We start from the raw sequence: 22,485 nt of genomic DNA on the forward strand, positions 1-22,485 counted from the left end.
TAATGAGATCTGGTGCCCTCTTCTGGCCTGCAGGCATACATGCAGACAGAACAGGCAGAACATTGTATAAATAATAAATAAGTAAAAGTTAAAAAAAAAAAGAGTAAAACATATTTTGACATGATGTATATCATGAAACTATAATTGTTTCCTGTGTGATTTACATGAAATGTCAATTTCCAGAATATAAAAGACCAATTCATGTTTATGTAAAAACATTATGATGATATTTTATTTGTACTGAAATGTGATTATATATATATATATATATATATATATATATATATATATATATATATAAATAAAGTTGCATAGGGGTCAGAGCTAATAGCAAGCCATAGCAGAAGTCTGGCAGTGGTAGCACATGCCCTTAATCCCAATCACATGACACATGACAGGCAGATCTCTGTGTGTTCAAGGATACCACCAGCATGGAGACACACGCCTTTAATCTCAATACCAACCATAGAAGATCTGGAGGCCTATATAGATGGGCAGTGACAAAGAGGTCATATGGTTGGGTTTACAACCAATGAGAAGGCAGAACAGAAAGTCTATAAGAAGACAGACACACAGGAAGTAGTTCTATGGCTGAGGAGGACAGCAGCAGCAGTGAAGGGTAAGGTTTTTAGCTCGTAGCTATTGTTCTGACCTCTTAGGCTTTTTAACTCTGCAATCAGCTCTGTGTTTCTTATTTAAAAAGACAGTTATATCTACAAAACATCTTATTTATAACATATGCAAATATATGTCTAAAATGCATATGAACAACTCTCTATATCTCTCTATTTCATGTTTTAGACATCATTTTGCTATATAATACAGAAAGGTCTAGAATTTAGTGTTTTGATCAGTGTATTAAATGCATGATCCTCCTGCCTCAGCTTTTCCAGTGCTGGGCCTATGTGCACCAACTTCTGCTACAAGATAATTTACTATTAATAAATTCTTTCTTTACTCAATTATTTTTCCAGAGATCCATAGGATTAAAGGTATGTAAATAGAAATCAACTAATAAAGATATTCATTCTCATTAAAAAATCAAATATTTTCCTATGGAAGTATTTACTTAAAATAGCCAATATTTATTAGTTTTGTATTACTCTGAGTTCTCTAGGTGAACAGAACTTATCAAATGAATATATATATATATATATATATATATATATATATATATATATATGGGTTTATTTATTAGAATGGTTTATAGACTGTGATACAGCTAGTCCAAAAATGGCAGTCTACCAATGGAAGATTCAAGAATCCAGCAGTTATTCAGTCCATGAGGTTGGGTTTCTCAGCTGGTCTTCAGTATTTCCCAGAATCCCAAAGAAATGGGCTCTAATGCCATGATCAATGAGAGCCCATACTTAGTAAAGTAAAACCTTTGTTTTGCTGGAACAATGAGTGCTGGTAAGCTGGGGGTCAGGAACAGCTGGGATTATGAAGAGGCTGGCATCATTGAAGTGAAATCTTCTGGAAAGTGTTTCCTCAAACTTAGCACACGCTATGTTCAGAGTTGGTCAAGTTTGTACATTGTGCTGGCAGTCTAATTTGGTCATGTGTAAGAGTCTCCCAGATAGTATCGGTTTGAAAGCATGAAGGATCAGGGAGACCAGCTGAGGGTTGGCCCTGTGAGAGCCAGGAGACGCTGTTGGTGACTGTACATCTGGGGTAACAGTGGAAGGCCTTGTTTGAATGGGGTGATGGTAGAAAGTTGAGTTTTTGCACCATGAAGTGACCCCAGGAAAATCTATTGGTAAAAGCACAAGCCAGTTGCAGTAGAAGGCCCAGCACCTTGTATATGCCAGTACAAAAGGGTGACTGCCAGCCGCAGTGGAGGGGAGCTAGCTTGTGTTTAGAAGACAAGCTGTGGGTGCTGCAGAGGATGGAGCTGGAAACGCCTGTTATCCTTTGGCTTAGTGTTGATGTTTATGGGTCCGGGAAGTCACAGTGCTAGAATAGGCATGCTGTATAAAACCTTATCCTCTTCAGTGGGAAGGCCAAGAAGGCAGACCCTTCACTAATCTATAAAACACAAAATGGTGAGAAGGGCACCAGCCTATCTGAGGAGCTTTGCTGTCACCCCTTTCCTTGTGCCAGGCCTTAGGGTTGGAGATGCTGCCGCTTGGTTGGGTGAATTCAACTCAGTGGGTTCAATCAGGATCTGAAGTTTCAGGAGCCAGGTGGTAGTACAGAATTGCCAAAGGCAAGGTTGTAGTTATCCTAATGGATGGCAGAGACAAGGCAATGTCCATAATGGCCTAGCTTGGAATGGGTAGGTAGCACAGGTAAAGTGATTTTTATGGTGTCATGTCTCATATGGCTTTTTGGTACCAGCTAACAATCATGGTATTTCCAGGCATGGGATAGGTAAGGAGCCTATTGCATTTTTGTTTGATCTATATAAGCAGGAAAGTTCTCAAACAAATGAATAGTTCCACTCAATCATGACAAAAGGAACCCAGGCCTGTAAAGCAGTTTCTCGAATTGAGCCAGTTTGCAGACCCAGAACCCCTTGAATTAAGGGGCAGCCAGGTTCCTCTGAGGAAGGACTTTGATAAAATACCATAGAGTTTTACTATTAGCCTTTCTCCAGTCCTTTCCCAGAGGGACCTATGGCCTTTTGCAAGGGTAACTGTATACTGAGGAAGGAAACAATCAGACTTTCCAGAGACTGCTGAATACTGGTTCTGAATTGACGCTGGTTACTGGAGATCCCAGAAACATTGTGGCCCTCAGTTAAGTAGGAGCTTATGGATGGATGTCAGGTGATTAGTGGAGTTTTGGCTGCTGTCTAACTCACAGTAGGTACTGTGGGTCCCAGAACTTATCCTGAGGTTATTTCCCCAGTCCCAGAATTTATAACTGGGTAGATATACTTAGAAGTTGGCAGGATTCTCACACTGATTCTCTGACCTGTGAGTGCTATTATGATTGGAAAGGTCAACTGGAAACCTTTAGATTGCCCCTTCCAAGGATAATAATGACTCAAAAGCAGTATCACATCCTGGAGGAATTGCAGAAATTAGTGTCATTTTCAAGAACTTGAAAGATGCAGGGGTGGTTGTTCCCACCACGTGTTCCTTTAAGTGTCATATCTGGCCAGTGAAGAAGACAGATGGATAATGGAGAATAACAGTTGACTATCAAAAACTCAATGAAGAAGTGACTCTGATGTAGCTAGGTCAATGTGATCCTTACTTGAGCAAAACAGCATATCTCCAGGTATATGGTATGTAGCTATGGATCTAGCAAATGCCTTTTTCTTGGTTCCTGGCCATGATGACTGCCAGAAGCAATTTGCTTTCATTGGGCTAAGCCAGTAGTATATCCGTAAATAGTTTCGCCTCGATAAATATTAACTCTCCAGCCCTGTGTCATAATTCATTAGAAGGGATCTTGATTGTCTGTCTCTTCCACGAAATATTACACTGCTTCACTATGTTGACACTGTGCTGATTGGATGGACCAAGTGATCAGGAGGTAGCAAACACTTTGGACTTGTTAATTACACATATGCATATCAAAGAATTGGAAACATTGGAATTCAAAGACCTTCTACCTTAGGGAAATTCTTAGGAGTCCTGTGGTGTGGGGTATATAGAGATATTCCTTCTAAGGTAACAGATAAGTTATTGTGCCTGACCCCTCTCACCACCAAAAAAGAAGCCAGCCAGAAATCAGCACCCCTCCATGGCCTCTATACCAGCTCCTGCCTCCAGCTTACTGCTCTGTTTGAATTCCTGTGCTGACGCCCTTCAGTGATGAACTGTGATGTGCAAGTGTAAACCAAATACATCCTTTTCTCTACAAGTTGCTTTTGGTCATGGTTTTATCACAGCAGTAGTAACCCTGAATAGGACAGTTGTGTTGTATTAGATATTTTATAAAATATCATGAATGGATTAATACACTTAAATTTGTCAAGATGACCATGAGAAAAGCCTTTTTATGCAGTGCCTTTACAGCTAAGGAAGTTACAGTTACAGTTACAGATACAAGCTGGATTATCTGTGCTGAAGGCAAATAAATACCAGAAATACAACCCAAATCCATATTTTTCTTTCTTTAAAACCTCATTCTCAAGATCTTCTTCTGCATAAATTCAAGAGTGTGTAACTTTAACCACTCCATGGAGGAACCTCTTGGCAAATGACCCTAACTTATTAGCTCCTTTTGCCAACTTTTTTCATTATTTATTTTAAACCTTAAAATCATTCTGAGTTTTTGGTTTTGTTATTAAAGAGAAAAAATAGGAAAACACTATTTTGGTAACTTTTATTAACTAATCACTTGAAAACAAAAGGAAGGCCTGGGAGAAATCAAACAGAAAAAAAATATCAACTACTGATGGTTTTACAATTGTCTAGACGTAAGGAATCTCTGTTTTCAGAGTCATTCACTGTTTTTTCACATCTTAATTGAATTCATACTATGAGATTTTTGAATAGAAACTTTTCCAGACAAAAGCATTCCTTTCCCCATCAAACACTGCAGACAGTCATCCTTTTGGATTTAGAAGTACAGCTCTTTGAAGACATTCTGTACTTTGGGGGAGATTGTTGTTCAGGCACCTAGACATCCAAGCCTTTCTGAAAAACCTTAATTATCCCCTTACGGTTGTGGCAATGATCTCTGGCATTACTAAAGCCTCTGAAAGGTCACAAATTTGAGGCTATAATATATCAATTTTTTGCATCAAATATTATGATGGTTCAAAAGCCCAAAACTAACAGAAAATAACCAATCCGGGAGAGAGCATTTTGCTGGCCATTATATTTTCTCCTCTGTTGTATGTAGAAGCAAACCTCATTTTAGAGAAATATTCATAATTATCTTTAATGGCCTCTGGATTTCATCATCTATCTCAAGTGATCACCATACTTTTAGAACTGAAGACATACTTCTGAGTAGCTTCCTCCTTCTCTCTGCCTGCAGGATGATGGTTGCATTAAGGTTGTGGCTTCTCATCTACGTTTGTGAAAGTAGAAGTGTAGCTAGAGTTTTCCTGCCTTGCCCACAGTCAGGACAAATCTTTGTCACCCGCCAGTCCCACAGCTGCTCAGACCCAACCAAGTAAACACAGAGACTTATGTTGCTTACAAACTGTATGGCCATGGCAGGCTTCTTGCTAACTGTTCTCATAGCTTAAATTAATCCATTTCCATAAATCTATACCTTGCCATGTGGCTCGTGGCTTACCGGCATCTTCATATGCTGCTTGCTATGGTGGCGGCTGGCAGTGTCTTTCTCTGCCTTCCTGTTCCCTCAATTCTCCTCTCTGTTAGTCCCGCCTATACTTCCTGCCTGGCCACTGGCCAATCAGTGTTTTACTTTTTGACCAATCAGAGTAATTTGACATACAGACCATCCCACAACATAGAAGAACATAAGTTATCTACTTTCATGTTTTATGGAAACTGACATATCTACTATGTAAAATAAGACATTATTCTATACTGTGATTGAGGACCCAAACTGAAAATGGAGGTGAATGGGGATGGAAAGTTTTTCACATGCGAGCATTCACAAAGGAACTCTCCTCTGGTTCTATTAAAGTTTATAATTTCTAGTGCATTTAATAGTTTTGAAAATTAAACCTTATCAATCAAACCCCCAAAAATGTGTCAACATATAATTGTCCATTGAAAAACTCTTGCAAAGAATTCAAAACAAACCATTATGGCAAATGATTTTATGTATTATCATGATAAAAATACTCCTGGTAAATCTATAGAATGCCTTATAGGAGGCATCTGTGCAAGAACAAAGAAGCATTGGAGTTAGAGGCAGGAATCTGCTCACTGCTTTCTGCAAAATGTGAGAAATACACATGTTCATGAACACTAAAGATATATACAAACCTGGATAGGATAGCCAATACTTAATTTATTCATAAACCTGTGTGAACTATAAAACAACTAATGCATATTACATAATGCATACTACATGCACATGCTATTAAGAACAATATTCCTAGGCCGGGCGTTGGTGGCGCACGCCTTTAATCCCAGCACTCGGGAGGCAGAGCCAGGCGGATCTCTGTGAGTTCGAGGCCAGCCTGGGCTACCAAGTGAGCTCCAGGAAAGGTGCAAAGCTACACAGAGAAACCCTGTCTCGAAAAACCAAATTAAAAAAAAAAAAAGAAGAACAATATTCCTTTAAATGACATAGTCATAATCTATCATTCATTTCAGAGTTAATATTCAACTGATTTCCAAATATATATTGCAGACCTGACTTCTTTACAAGGAATCAAACCTCTGTTAATTATGAAATAGTTTATTTTAATCACTTTCTTTAGTCTCATTATACTATCAACATGACGGACATTCTCATTATTGTCTTAGCTTACCTCTTTTCTAACCCTGGCTAGTTTATGGTCTCAGCCTCAACTGCATATGTGTATATGTTTATTGTAGCTCTTTATGATGTGTTTGACAGATATCCATGGAGGGAGGTGTCTTTTCTGAAGGGAAACAGAGAATGAGTGGACCTGTGAGAAAGAGGAGTTGGGGGTCACTGGGAGGAGGCAGGTCCTGGAAGGAGTGGAGGGAGGGGAAATTGAGGTTGGGATGGATGGAAAACAAAAAGGGAAGAAGCTTTAATGAAAAGTTTACTAGAATATACATAAACAGTAGAGAGGTCCCATGTACTTTTCACCCACTTCCTCCAATGGTAATATCCAATTATTTTACTATTAAAACTGAATTGTTATCATTAGTACAATTCCAAGCTTTTATTTTAATTTCACTACTTTTCTTCATTTGTTGTTATTTATTTATTTATTTTGTATGTGTGGTATATTGTATGTGTTCTGTAGGCACACATGTTAGTAATTGAGGCCAGAGGACAAGGCCAGGTGTCTTATCTGTCTCTCTGTTTTATTCTTTTGAAAAAGGTCTCTCAGTGACCCTGGAGCTGGATAGACAGCATGGTCCAACATCCTGTGTTTTTTCTCTCCCCTCGCCCCAAGTCCTGGGATTACAGGTGTACATAGTCATAGCTGACTTTTTACCCAGGTATCAGGGATTCAAACTCAGCTCTTCATGCTTGTATTAACAACCACTCTTACCCACTCAACCATCTCTCCAACCCCAGATTTCACTTCTTTTCTTTTAATATTTTTACTCTTTTAAATTAAAAGGTAATTACATCATTTTCTCTCTTTTTTTCCCTCCTTCTAAACCTTCCCATACAATTCCACTCTTTACTCTTTCAAATTCATGGCCTCTATTTCCTTAATTGCTGTTACATATGTGTATGTGTGTGTGTGTGTGTGTGTGTGTGTGTGTGTGTGTGTATACTACTAAATTTATAAACACAACCTGCTCAGTCTATATAATGTTGCTTGTATTTATATGATATCAGGGCTAACCACTTGATATGCAATAACTGACTCATTGGCTCTACTTTTCTATTCACCTATTTTAATGAGTAATAGTGTATGTGTGCTTCATTATAAATTTATTAAATGTGTAGATTTGTATAATCAAAAATAAAAATGATTGAATTACCACAAAAATTGCCTCAAGCTGCCAAGTTGTAATTGCAGTTGTCTTACTCACAAACTTAGATTTCTAGTCCTTACCAATTATCAATCTGCCTTTCATATGTACAGTGTTATCAGTTCAAGAATAGAGTTATAAACCATGTGGTATTAACTTTTGGAGATAGGTATTTTCACTCAGGATAATTTCTTTGGGATCCATCAGATTTTTATATTAATTATTTATTTGTAACACATCAGATTTTTATATTAATTATTTATTTGTAATACTTTTTGTTGTGGATATACTTTAGTTTTAAAGGTTATTACAAATAAACTAATAAGATTCTTTGTGCATATCCTGTGGTGCGAATTCTTCCTGACAGTTTATTGTCTCTGTGTTTAAGATGAGCTACAGTAAAATGGCCAAGTCAGAGTTTTCAGTAAAGGGTTGGTTGTCTGACTTTACTTCACCACTCAGCCTGCCCAACTTTGCCCCTCAAGGGTGACTAGATAAATTCCATCTTGAATCCTCCTGGTTCTCACAGTATCAGAAGGTGAATGTGAGCTGCCAATGGAGAAGAAAAATCATTTTTCCCATCCTGTTATAAAGCCTGTGAATTACAATAGTGACTCATAAGATGTCCACAGTAGTCCAATAATAGCCCTTCGGGATAACCAAAAACTTTCTCATCTGACTTAAGGCCATTCAAGAGAAGAGACTTCATGCCTGGCATTGTAAAGCTAGCCAACTGTCCATGGCTGGAGAAGTTGGAGACCTTAGAGGAGAGCCTATTACTGCCATTTACCTAAACCAGTATCCTTTCTGAATTTATTCTCAACACTTATACTCACAGACATGTGTAGCTTACTCCCCATCAGAGAATTTTTTTTGCAGCAAATAGAGTCTATTGTGGAGATCCATTGTAGCTGGAGTTTTCCTGCCTTGCCCACAGTCAGGACAAATCTCTGTCACCCGCCAGTCCCACATCCGCTCAGACCCAACCAAGCAAACACAGAGACTTATATTGCTTACAAACTGTATGGCCGTGGCAGGCCTCCTGTTAACTGCTCCTATATCTTAAAGTAACGCATTTCTATAAATCTATACCTTGCCACGCGGCTCGTGGCTTACCAGCATCTTCACATGCTGCTTGTCCTGGCAGTCGCTGGCAGCGTCTCCTTCTGCCTTCCTGTTCTTTTATTTCTCCTCTCTGTTAGTCCCGCCTATACTTCCTGCCTAGCCACGACCAATCAGGTTTTATTTATCGACCAATCAGAGCAACTTGACATACAGACCATCCCCCAGTAGAGCCAAGTGCAGACCATCTCAGACACCTGCACTCAGGCCCATGGTCCTAATCATCCTCTATGCAAACCTGCTGGGTAATGCCACAAGGAACCCAAGAAGGGCTCCCACAGGACATACATTAACATCCCACAGCAATCCATAATCAGTCAAAAGGCAGTAATAAGTTGTTTTGGGGTTTCCAACACCAACTAATACATCTTCAATGTAACCTTACAACTAAAGCTTGGGAGAAATCATAGAAGAGAGGGCAGAATGACTGAATGGGCCAAATGCCCAGGATGCTGGCTTTTAGATAGTGTCCCTTGTACAAGAATTTTATTTTCTGATACATACTACAGTGTTTTTGTTGTTGTTGTTATTCATGGAAAATATCCAACAAATGAAAAATGGAATAAAAAATGCTTGCTATGTTAGGGTCCTGGAGAAGTCCCACAAAAGGTCACCTTCCACCTATGCAGTCAGCAAGAGCATTTATTATCTTGAGAAAGATTCTGGCATGCTGGGGTCAACCATCCCACACAAAGACAAAATGGCAGTGACCTCGAGAAGAGCTTGCAGGATCCTTTTATGTATAGTCCAGGGGCAGTCCAAAGGCAGGTCACTTTAGATATGATTGGCTTAAGCAAGTGGCAACTGTATTGGTAAGTTCTAATTGACCAGTGCTAGTAGGTTTTGGCTAAGGCTACAGTTTTTCCATTTTGGGGAAGGCTAGGCTTTGCCCTTATTTGGTTATCACATCGAGCTTGCTGACCATGGCTCAAGCCTGGCCTGGCCTGACCTAATACTGCAAATACCATTTCTCTTTGTCCTTTACCATCAGGGATGTTGGAGATGAATTGTCCTTTGTTTGTGGTGCTCTCGGAAACTGCTTGCTCAGCCTCAGGAAACTGAAATTTAGGTCTGATCTCTGAGAGACAACTGAGCAGCCTGTTATGGCATGTGCTCGGTTCTCTCAGCTATAGTCATAAATATTTGGAAATATGGCACTAAGTATTTTCCCTTGGTAAGAAATGTAATCCCTGCTGTACTTTGTGTTCTTTACCTATAATCTCAGCACTCAGAGGCTGAGGCAGTGGGACGACAAACTTGAGGCCAGCCTGGGTGCACAGAAAGACCCTGACTCAAACAAGCAAAACTGTTAATAATAGGAAATTCACTTTGTAAGGAAAAATCTGGAAGTATAGAAATTTAGACATCAGAATATGTTGGAAATTATTTTGTCTTTTCTCTGAGAGTAAAAAGAGTTGAGAGTGGGCCGTCCCTAGTTCTACTAGGAAATAATTGTTGGCCCTTGGGCAATAAAATTGATTTTCTAGGTCTAGTCCTCAAAATATCTTTTTGAATTGAAATGTAGAAATGCATTGTTCAAAATTCTTCATTTGGATTATTAATTAGTGCTTTGTTATATTAAGATATTTTCCATCATATTTCATAAATCTGGAAAATATCCAGAGTATTTTAAAGTTGTAGCTTCTTTGATTTTCTGACTTAATTACTGGGTCTCATAATGTTTTGCTGTGATGAGTGATGGTAATGCCACTTAAATTAAAACTGACATTTTACGAACTTTTAAAATATGCACACTGAAGAAATGTAACAAGGTAGACCATAAAGTAGCTGTAAACACTTCCAGCTCCTATGTGTTTCCATCCTTGCTTGCTAGTACAGTGGTTGTGTGCCCAAGAGCACTTAAGGAAAATGTTTACCATATGCCATGAGCACTATGCTAGAGACTTCCTGTATGCTGGGAGAAAATCCTGAAGAGCACTGTGGTTGTCGGCATGCTGTACTAGTTTTTGCAGAGCTTTTCTTTCCAGCCCTGTGTGGGAATGCTCTTTAACACTCCCCCAGCTTGGGTGGAGTTGTATGATGAGTGTCAACTAATGTTTTGCAAATGGAAGTGACATGGGGTGTCTGGACTTAAGTATTTATTTATGGAAACTCCCTTGGTTTCAGTTAATCACACCTTTTAATACAATCATTTCTCTCTCCACCTGTGTCACAGTCGGCAGACGTGATGGAAAGTCCAGACAGCCCATGACAAACATGGAAAGTAAGTAAAAAGGGAACTCTTCTGTTTAAAAGCCATGAGGCTTGTCCATCACTGCAGTGCAACCAAGACTAATATTATCTATCTAACTTTAAAGATGAAAATAACTTTGATAGCTGGTAAGGGAAATAACTGAGACGTAGACTCTAGTCTGCTGCCAAACACGAGTCTCTTCTGCAGACTACAGTGTCAGCAGGTACCTGATATTACTTTCATCAACTCTTGGACATTCATGGACAAATTTTAGAGCCTTTGAAAACACATAATAAATGTATCCAAAAAGTGATCCTAATGACATTCTGCTATACTCATAGATCATGCTCAGTCATCAGCAGAGACACTTCCTCCTGCAGTAGAAGGGAATAAATACAGAGACCAACAAACACAAAGTGCAGAGAGTAAGAGACATTGGGACGCAGGACTCTATAAAGGATGTCTTCATCAAATCCCTCCTTTCAGGGCTCAGGAAATTAGGCAGAAGAGTTGGGAAGAATTCAAGAGCCAGAGGAGATGGAAGACACCAAGGAAACAAGGCCTAGACACAATAGAAATTATCTACATATGAAATCACAGAGAATGTGGCAGCATGCATAGGGCCTGCATGTGCCTAAGCTAGATGGGTCATAGTGCTGAGAAGGGAAGTGGACACAATCTTCCATCCCTAACCCATAAGCTATCTCCATCTGATAACTGCTCACAAAGGAAAAATTAGTTTTCTCCAGTGGAGTCTCACTGGTTCTGAAAACAACACTTAAGGGCAGGAACTATGGTGAGCAGTAGACAGCAAATACAAAATCAACTCAGCAGTATTTGGGGATTTTTTTCTGTTTGTTTGTTTACATTATGGGTTCTGATTTTATGTCTTTAGGGGATTTCTGTGTGTCTCTCTCTGTGTCTAGATGTATTTCTTGTGCTTTTACTTTGATCTTTTTTCTGTTTGCTTGCTTTGTCCTACTCACATTTGTTTGTTTTTTTAATTTTCTTCTTTTTCTGTTTTAGATGTCTGTGTATTTTCTAAGAAAGAGCAAGAAAGGGCACGGATGTGGAGAAGGGAAAGAAGAGAGGAGGAAAGGGTGAGAAGGTGAGAAGAAAGGTGGGGATGTGAGGACTTTGAGGAAGGAAAACCATAATCAGAATATATTGCTTGAAAAAAATCTATTTTCAATTTAAAAAAAGAAAATGCATCAGATGTTTGATATTGCTGAAAAATACAAAGGTCATTTCTCAAAAACTACATTAAAATGTATAATTCATCTAAGGCTTATGCTCATAGCCCTGCTACTGTGAGGTTCTGCATAAGAAGTGCATCAGGAATTATTCAGAACAGCATTTCACGGTTTTGATGTTGTATAACTCCCAGCTGCAGCCCATATGAAGGAGCCACGCAGACAATGGCAAACACATAACAGAGAACTCTGCAGAAATATGTGAGGTTTGCCGCTTGAACAAACTCACTTTTTCTATGACTTAAAATGTATAATAAACCTTACTATCAATAGTTTATTTACAACTTACAATTCCAACTCTTTTTGCTTGAACTAATATTTTCTTTAATGGAGAGATATTTCGTTGTTCTTTTGATTCATTTTCTATTAAAATCAGAAGTTAGAGGGAAAGTGGGCATTCTTTGTGGTACATTAGTCAACTTAGTTACTACACACATTTTACTCATTTCACGTTAGTGATGCTGCTTTGAAAAATTAAGGCCCAGTTTTCACTTTATCTTGCAAAATATGAGAATGAAAATTGGAGCATATTTTTATAGCTCTCTAAGATGCCCAGTGATGACTCAATTTTATGTTCTTGGTTAGTGTTTTACTATACCTGTGTCGATGTATTTCACTGTTTTTTAGTGTGTGGCTGCGAAGATATATTGATTTTGCATTTTCTAGTGCCAAAAACTACCAAGAACATCTTAACTCAAAACAAAGAGTCAATACAATAATGGACTGAGAAAAATGGCTCAGTGATCGAAGTACCTTCTGCACAAGCCTGAAGACTCGAGTTGGGATCCACAGTACCGGTGTGACATATTGTACACTTCTATAATGCTGGTGCTCCTCTAAGGAAATGGGAATGGAGACAGGGGAATCCCTAGGAAATAAGAGCCAGTTAGTCTGGTGTATGTAGTGTCAATGAAATCATGTCTCAGAGAAGGACCAACATTTGATTTATCCACCAACAGCCACATGTACTCTGGCATGGATGAACACCCCCAAAACTTTCATACAAGAAAATACCTTTATTTTAAAATAAAATATTCTTAAAATTAAATATGTTCTAAACCATGATCAAACAATACTACCCCAGAAAAAAAATTGGTTTTCAATAGCAGATCTTATTAATTTTAGAACTGATCTTTTCCTTTAAGTGGTATTTTACACTTTAAACAATGTCAAAAATTATAAAATATTATCCTTCTGTCTTTACTGTAAGCTTCAGCTGGAATTATTGAAGAGAACTGAACAATACTTTAATTATATGTTATATTTTTGTAAACTTTAAGACAAAGGGGCTTAACATGCCCTAAAAAAAGACATGTACAAAACAGACATGCAAAAGGAGTTTGATAATCAGAGCATTTAGGATATCTATAAATAAATACTGTCAAAAATCAAGATCTTAAGATAAGGAAAATCTAAACAGTAATATAGGAGGGGAGAAAGATTCCATTGAACATAACTGAGATTTCAAAATAAGCCACAATGGGCTTTATTTTATGCTTAGAAGCACAAAAATGGAACCTTTACTAACATTTAATATTCACAAGGATGTGAATAATAATTGATGTGCATAGTTACATGGTTTGTGGAGTTTCCTTATTACTTCCACATGAAAAAAAATATTCTGTTATAGTGAGGACCTGACCGTATACATATCTTCTAGCAAACCAATTTTAGTTCCAAATATGTACTATAGTAACTTCTAGCAATATATTAAAGAAGACGATAGAATTGTTTGTAACACCACAAAACTAGTAATAAACATATCCAAATATCTGTTACCATGGGAATGGATAAATACAATGTGCTATTTTATACATTGTGAAACAGAACAGTAGTGAAAGTGAGTAAGCCTCATCTGAGTGTGTCAACAAAGCTGAACCCCAGAAAGATACAATACTGTAGAATACAAACTGTAGAATATTATAGAATACTGTAGAAAATGCTCTAGAATACAGGCTTTCTTACATTATGTAAATGAACTTAAATTCTAAGTAAACTGAGTGAGGTATTGTTATGGAACAAACATATGGTAACAAGAGAAAAACTCAGGAAAGAGCCAATGTACTTCAGAACACGACACTTCACTAGTCAGGGGCCAGATCTGGGAAACTTCTGAGCCAGCTCATGATGTAGATTTCAACTCAACTATTTGTTCATGAAGTAATAAGTGATACATAGGAAAGAAAGGAAATGTCATCATTTCTTCCCTTTCATTCATTTTATTTTATTTTTATTCATTTATTAAGAAAATATCAAATATAGTGAGTCCAGTTGCTAGTTAAAAATATATATACTATTTCTGCTTGTGTCTCTTTTCTGGTGCTGTTGTTACCAAGCCCAAACCATACACTATCCGGAAATACACAACTGAGGTTGGTGGAATCTAGGTGGGAGAGCCAAAACCCTAAAAGCAAAAGTTAATCCACTCACAGGTGAGATAAGATGTCTAAAGATATGTCGTCTTGGCCAATTTAGAGCTGAGACAAAGGAAGTTTCTACCCCCATCAAGGATCACAGAATGCAACAATGTGACCCTCTGATAATTTGTTTCATAATTTACCCTCAAATATCTTGGTAACCTGCAATTTCAGTTACATGGGTAGTTGTGCGTTAGAGTCAGGAAATCAATTTTCAAGTATATTGTTAGGTTTTAATCAATGTGAACTACCAACTTAAATCAACCAAAATATGTTATATAAGGTAAAGGAGTGACTTTTGTTACATGTCTGCCACTGACATTGAACTGTCTGTCACCCATCGGTCTGTCTGTCTCTCTCTAATGTGTGTATGTGTGTGTGTAAGTGTACATATAGCTTTAACTTACTTGATTTGTGAGTATTTTCTGTTGATTTCTAGAATGTAAGCAAAATTTTAAAAATGGCTCTCCTTGGTGTCTCCTAATGTCACTGACAGACATGTGGTCACATTCCTTTTGAATAAAATATTCAAAAAGTTCTTAGGTTAGGATACAGTCTTCTTCAAACAGTCATTGCAATTATCCATAATACACAATGAAGAAAGGACTGCATGACTTACATTCTCTTGATTCTTGTAATTCCAACAGAAGAAACATCTCTTGGGTACAATGACAATAATCACAGCCATCCAAAATGCATGAATTTAATGATAGGGTCTTAGCATAAAAGAAAAGAGAATTCTAGGGTAAGGTTTAAACAAGCCTGCATTTTAGGAAGTACACAATAGGAAATTAAAAATATACTTTTGTTTATGGTAGATCTATTTTTAGTTTTGATCCAGCTTTGCCACATCTGGACTATATCTTACTACAGAGACACATGTCCATCTATGTTCATGACTACCTTCTTCATAATAGGTAACACATAGAAATATCCTAGATGTTCCTCAACTCATGAATGGATAATGAAAATGTGACACTTGTGTGTAAAGGAATGTTCTTTAACTCTGAACCCTGAAATTGTAAAATTTGCAGGTAAATGGATGAAACTGGAAAACACTGTACTCAGTGATATAACCTGATCCCAGAAGACAAACATTGCATGTTCTCACTGATATGTGGATCTCAGTGTAGATATTTAGATTTGTGTGTTCAGTTTGGAAGTCAGGAAATTGAAAGGAGGTCATTTGACAGTTAAGAGAAGAAATACCTTACGTGAAGGGGATAGTGGGATATAGGGAATATGAAGGGGAAAGAGAAAAGAATGAAGAGGTAGATTTAAGTGGGAGAAGAATGGGAGGGAAAGGAAGAGGAAGGGCTGGGAGGAAGGATCTTGTATCAATGATGTTTGAGGAAGCCATAAAAGAAATCTTTTTATGAATTTCCTCCACATTCTATCTATTCTATTACATATGTACATACATATACATGCACACATACAATCACTCAGCTATCTGAGTTGAAGTAAATGTTCTTCCCAGAAGCCACGGGTTACCAAATAAAAAGTATGGGGCCAGAATTGGGATACCTCCCTTTGAGTTATTGGTCAGGAGTGTCCCAGAGGCACCTTGAACAATATAATTTATTGTCATTGTTCTTGTTGATAGGATGATGTTGCTGAAGACACCACACACTTTGGTTACAAGACATGGATAAATCAAGTTAGTTATGACCAAGAAGCATCCTCCCTGCTGGCTAGTTTTCATAGTACTAGAAGGTGCTATACAGGTACCTAGGGGAGCGAAGTCATCAACCATCTTACTTAGCTGTGGATCCTAAAAGATCCAATAATGATGAGCCTGGAAAGATATGTCCATGGATGCAATAGTGGCACAAAGGTTGTAGGTGTTATCAACTACTTTTGCTTGGATTGAAGGGCATGCTCCACAAGGGCCAATGGAGAACATGTCTGATGATATAAATTTGGCCAAGAACTGAGGCTTGAGAGCTTGTAGGTCTCTGGAGTAAATATACTGCTCTAATTTTGCTAAAGATGCGTAGTATCAAACTGCCCTCTAAATTTGAATTTCTATACCCATAGATTAGTTCAGCTCTTAGACCTCCAAAAAAGATTTCCGTTGTGCCTGGGATAATGGTTAATGCAGAAACACAAAACTGGTCCAAGTACATGAACTAAGAGATTGAGTAGAGCTCTGCGGTAAGTGGGAAATCTTTCCCCAAAGTTCAGGGTCTATTGTGGAAGTGTGGATGGAAAGATTGTAAAAGCCAGAGGTCAAGGAAAACTGGGCAAAACAGTGTCTCCTGGAGATAACAGAACCCCTGCATTCATGAATTCACAACAGCTGTGGTTGCCTGCATTAAGATCATGACAGTCAGCATTCATGCATGGAAAGGGAAGGGATTCCATACCACTAACACACAGCTGTGGAGCTGTGGACAGCTGACTGCTGCAAAAGGAGGAAGAGTCAGTTTCTTTAGGGGCATGTTACCTGGTAAATCAGCAATGCTCCAATATGTGTCTCCACAACCATGGGCATATGGGCAGCACAAGGTGGAGTAAGTGTGTTATTAAAATTAAATAAAAGAGGACACGAAGTTGAAAGTTGGGTAGGGGAGGATCTAAGAGGAGTTGAGGGGAAGAGTGTGGGGTGGGTACTATCAAAATACATTATAGGCATTTATGAAATCCTCAAAGAATTGATAAAACTATTATATTTAAAAACAAAACATAACAAAGAGATCTTTCATTTAATTCATGTGTCTTTCATAATTTTAGTATATGTAAAAGTACCATTAACTTCAAACATTTGTTTTCTACAGATAGATTACTTTCTTTTCATGAAAGTGAAATAATTACTTCACTGAGAGAAATATATTTACTATTGTCTCAAGTAGACCATTGCAAAGTGACTGGAAGTAAAATCTATGATGGTTTTAATCACATACCACTTCTGTTTCCTGCAACAAAAAGATTTTCCTATCTAAAATCAAGCTAAAAAGAATAAGAATGAACTTTTAAGTGTCATTGCTGATTACATACATAGTGGCCTTGTATTATTTTCTTAGACACACAGTTGTTTCTTCCCTATTTATAACACTTGGAAACTATTTTGGAATTTTTTTTAATATTTGCAGACTGTGAAACATTTTTATATGTGAAATATGGACTTTTGGGAATTGACCTCATGATTGGACACACGATTTATGCTTCATTTATATTTTGTTGCTCCTGCAGGTAATTTTGCCCAATTATTTTAGTGTACTCACTTGTATTTTTTTGCTTCCCACCACTGGAGATCAGAAGTACAATTTTATATTGGACAATAAATAAGTACTCAAAAAAGTATTGGATTTTAGAGACTTTCTAATTTGGTATGTTCAGATTAGAGATGCTGGACCCACACTTAATTATATGGAGGTCATAACCTCTATGAGGGTAAAGTGCTGCCTAGATTTCTCGTTGGCTCTATATGTAAGCTGGTGAAGCAGTGAATGCTAAACAACCATTATCATTCTCTGGCACACATATTTAATTTTTGTCTATATTACATGAGGATTGTGGTTCATCTGAAGCAAAGCTGAACTCTACCTGCTAAATTCTGCTGGGCTGTACCTCCTTGGTCCATTTTTGTAAATGCAGAAAACAGGAATAGCTTATTGAGTAAAATTTTCGATGTGTCTATCTGTTGAGGCACATAGTAGGACAACTCACTTTTTTTTTTTTTGTCAAAGTAAGTCATGTGGACAAGTCAGACAACAGAGTGAAGAATCAAATCCTCCTAATGCTTCATAGTCAATCTGAGCAGGAACAATTTTTTCTTACAGTAAGAATGAACAAATGGGATATTCAATTTGTTGAATATAAGAATTAAGAATGACATTTGTCCAGTAAGTGTATACTTAACGAACGTTGCTAAAATTGATCTAAACAAGGAAATGCATGAGCTAAGTATATAAATATGTTTTTCAAATTTAGAAAACAACTCAAAGGCTGTTGATCTATCAAAGGGATACTCAAAATATGATGTGCATTCATTGTAGCATACTTGAAAGCTTTGCAGTGAACTCTGAGGACATCAGTAGCATTTAGGGAACCCCACATACAAATCATCCATGTATGGGCCATTTTTTCCTGATAATGTTCCTTTGGATAAATATTTCCAGTATAGTCTTCCTAAATTCTCTTTACAAAGTTTCCCCTTCTCCATGTTATAAAGGAAGACATATTTCCTACTCACTAAGAATCTCCACTGCCACTAAGTCCAAACTTCTCTAGGGCATCAAACAAAGATGTAGTTGCCAGTCAAAGCAAAGCAAGGGTTGTTTCATGAGGATAAGAGTATCACTCTTTTCTACTTTGATGAAGTTCCTTTTCTGTCTCACTTTCTCCCATAACTTTCTATTTTAGGATTAGAGGGAGTTTTCATGTGCATGTGTATGTTGGTGCATGCATTTTAATTGAAATAATATATACCTAAAGTAGAATTAGAATAAATAACTTCTAGTATTTCTAACAGAAAATGAAACTGATTTTGCTCATTAATTTGATAATGAAGACTGACAGACTTTGTGAACTGGATGATATTGTAGAAGTGTGCTATGTATTGAATGAGTTAAATATATTACTCCAGGAATATATGAATATACAAAACGCATGTACTTCATTGCTGTTGAAAGGGATTTTATATTAAAAATTAACAAATGGGGCACAGTTTTTCAAAATTCTTTAACAAGATGTATAAGCAAATTTATTTCACTTTGAAGGAGAAATAGAGGAGAATGAGCTATCACCATGAAACTGGAAGACACTGAAGACATCTTCTCTCTAATGATTGTACAAAAGGTTGCCCCTGTATACCATTAACAAAAGGCTATGGCTTGCTTAAAAACCTCTAACGTCTCCACACACAAAGACAAACTGCTTGGTTTTGCGATTGATACCTTTCAAGGTTTTATTTTGATGAGCTGTTATAAGAGCTCATGATCCAGTTACTGCAAAAAAAATCACAGGAAATGCAGTGTAATGATAGGGGTCTCACAGCCATAATAGCTATTCTTTTTCACCTAAATTATGTAGTCATGAGTCCTTCATAAAGTTTTCATTCACACATGCCAAACCACAATTGTGGAGGTGGAGGGCTTGTTGTGATGGTGTAAAGTCAATCATTTCAGGCCTATAGTGACTGAACAGTTGGGCTCAGCATCAACTGTTTTCATTATCAGAACAAGAGATGTGGCAGTATGGTTTAACAGAACCAGCTCTCTGAAAATATTCACACTACTCAAATAATGCCTGCAGTACATAGAAACAGAAAGCACTGCTTGAATTTATTATCTCCATCAGACTAACCCTGATAGTGTATATTTTAGTGTATATTCTTTTGTAAGAGCATTGATCAGTTAGATTATTTTATTCACATTTTGAATCTATGTAAACTAAAATTGCCTGCTGAATTCTATAGGATTGTTCTTATGTACACACAATCAAAAAACGTGGTATTTTGAGCTGGGGTTGCTAGGCTAAATTGTTTTTTAAATAGTTTTAAGTATGAAATTACACATACTAATTTCAAACTTCTCATAGTTACTCTTTTTTTTTTTTGTATTGTGTTCCATACAGGAAATTTCTAAAATAACCAATGTTTTATACTCTAACAGAATTTGATTAATATATTATTACAGTCCCTAGCATTATGCTCAATGTGTGAATAAAATAAAACAAAATTCATGGCTTTTGAAAACTGTGCAGTACATAGAAACTTTTGTGTGGACTGTTTTTTTGTTTGTTTGTTTGCTTTTAGTTTTTTCCCCCACTGGAAAGTGAGGTAACCAATATCTCTAGCAAGAAAGCAAACAAATCTATATCTGGAACACAGTATCCAAATCTAATCTCCATGAAAAAAAAAAAAGACAGGGTTGGAATGAAAGCTAAAATAATAAGAAGTAAAAATAGATCATCCATCCTAGGAAGCACCTCTCTGTGCAATGGAGGTTCAAGTGGAATTGTGTAACATAGGGGGCTCAAGAGAGCTTAACAATGCATCATGCTATCATCAAGAAGTTGGACAAGATCACGAGATACGTTTAAAGATGGTATGTCTAATATTGTCTCAGGTGTGGTCTGAGTTGGTATGGGTATGAGCTATTAGGATTAATTGAAGTTGTACTTGAACATAAAACAAATCAATGTAACTAATAATTTATATATTGAACTTAATAAGTATTAATAATTTCCTAGATAACCAACCCTTTCTAGGTATTGACAATATACCTGTAAATAAGATAAATTATTTATTTGAATTATGTGTATATATTAATAGACATAATTGTTAAATTTATCTGAACAGGGCCTTTCTCTTTGGTGAGGAAAGAACTTTCAGCTAGAAATGCCATGCTAAAAGTTCTTTTTGTTTTCTTGTTTGTTTGTTTTTTTGTTGTTGTTTTTTTGTTTTGTTTTGTTTTACTATAATTGGTTCTTAAATGATTTGTAGCTCTGGCTATACTTAATTTTTTTTTAAATTTTGGAGATAGTGTGGATGCCCTTAAAAACCCCTAAAGTATGTAAAACTTGTGTTTTGGTGTTTATATTACTATTTGAAATTTTTTTAACTTCAATTTTCATAAGGTATTTTTCAGTGGATAGACACTGGTATATTCTCATATCACACTATCTAAATTAAAATTTCATATAATTGAGTGACGAGTGACTCTTGAATGTAGGAGTTTTTATAAAAAGATGTTCTGGGAGCTCAACTCAGAAATGTGAGAAGTGAGATTTATAAACCAAACACAAACAAACTGACGACAGTAGGGGATTGGCTGTTGCTAGGTGCTTTGTTTTACTTGTGTATGCTCTTATGAATTGGCTGCTTCTGACTGGCTGATGCTCAGGTACCTTTTTTATTTGATTGAAACATAGCTCTGTGTAGAATACATGTAGATGTAACCAACTGTCTTATTAAAATAAGAAACACAGAACCAATGTAAAAGAGAAAGCCAAGAGGTCAGAGCTCAGAGCTAAAATCTTACCTCCTGCAGTGCTCCTCGCTTCCCCGAAAGAGAGCTACTTCCTGTGTGTCTGTCTTTAAATAGTCTTTCTGTTCTGCCTTCTCATTGGTTGTAAACCCAACACATGACTGCCTCGTCACTGCCTGTAAGTACCGCCCCCCAGGTCTTAAAGGCGTATGTCTCCAATGCTGGCTGTATCCCTGAACACACAGAAATGTACCTAGCTCTTCTACCAAGTTGTTATGGCTCTAATAGCTCTGACCCCCGGGCAACTTTATTTATTAACATACAATTAAAATCACATTTCAATACAAATAAAATAACACCATAAATACATCCTTACAAATCTTCTCTCTAGCCATATGTTATCTTCTATATTTCTATTATCTATTACCTACCATATACATCAGATACTTATTTTTCTTAAATGTATGTTTCTGCTAGATAATGTATGAAATCAAGAGAGAATTCATTGTGTAGAAGCTCAAAGATCAGAGATAACCTCTTCTACTTATTTAATTAAACAACAGGACAAAGAAAAATCAGAGTGTGGGAGGATAGGCCTTTCTTTGATGGTTGCATCCGTCACTTAACAACTGCATAATTACTTTGATACTAAAGGTCTAGGAAATCAAATTGAGAACTGAAATAGTTTCTGAGAAATAGACACCATGACAATGCTATTTATAAGAGCTTGTAAGAAAAGTGTGAGAAAGAACCAGTGCTGGATAGAGTATTTTTCCTACACTTTCAATGTGATAAGCAAACATATGTTCTCTGCTGTCTGCTACACAACTTCATGGAGTTTTGGGGACTGAATGTCTCAGGAAAAAATCAGAACATATTAAAGAAGAGTGGAAGTCTCCTGAAGGTGAGGTTTTTTTTTTTGTTTGTTTGTTTTTTGTTTTTGTTTTTGTTTTTTTTTTTTTTTTTTCAGAACATCCCATTAATTTTGTGGCAAAGATTACCAGCCCATGTCCAGGGCTTTGTTTGCCTGCAGTCAATTCCTGTGGTTCCCAA

At 37.0% G+C, this 22,485-nt stretch overlaps 1 long non-coding RNA gene across 1 annotated transcript in view; it reads right to left on the bottom strand.

Moving 5' to 3' along the window:
- LOC121830297 (uncharacterized) overlaps positions 1–21,511 on the bottom strand; it is a 31,441-nt gene extending 9,930 nt beyond the window's left edge. Inside the window, exons 1-3 of the long non-coding RNA XR_013051947.1 lie at positions 21,487–21,511; positions 15,117–15,213; positions 12,834–12,948 (exon numbers count right to left, since the gene is read on the bottom strand). This is a non-coding gene — a long non-coding RNA (uncharacterized LOC121830297). The remainder of the gene's footprint in view (positions 1–12,833; positions 12,949–15,116; positions 15,214–21,486) is intronic.
- Between the last annotated feature and the right edge of the window lie 974 nt (positions 21,512–22,485).

This window comes from Peromyscus maniculatus, chromosome 6, assembly GCF_049852395.1.
Source record: "Peromyscus maniculatus bairdii isolate BWxNUB_F1_BW_parent chromosome 6, HU_Pman_BW_mat_3.1, whole genome shotgun sequence".
In the NCBI taxonomy this organism is placed as follows: domain Eukaryota; kingdom Metazoa; phylum Chordata; class Mammalia; order Rodentia; family Cricetidae; genus Peromyscus; species Peromyscus maniculatus.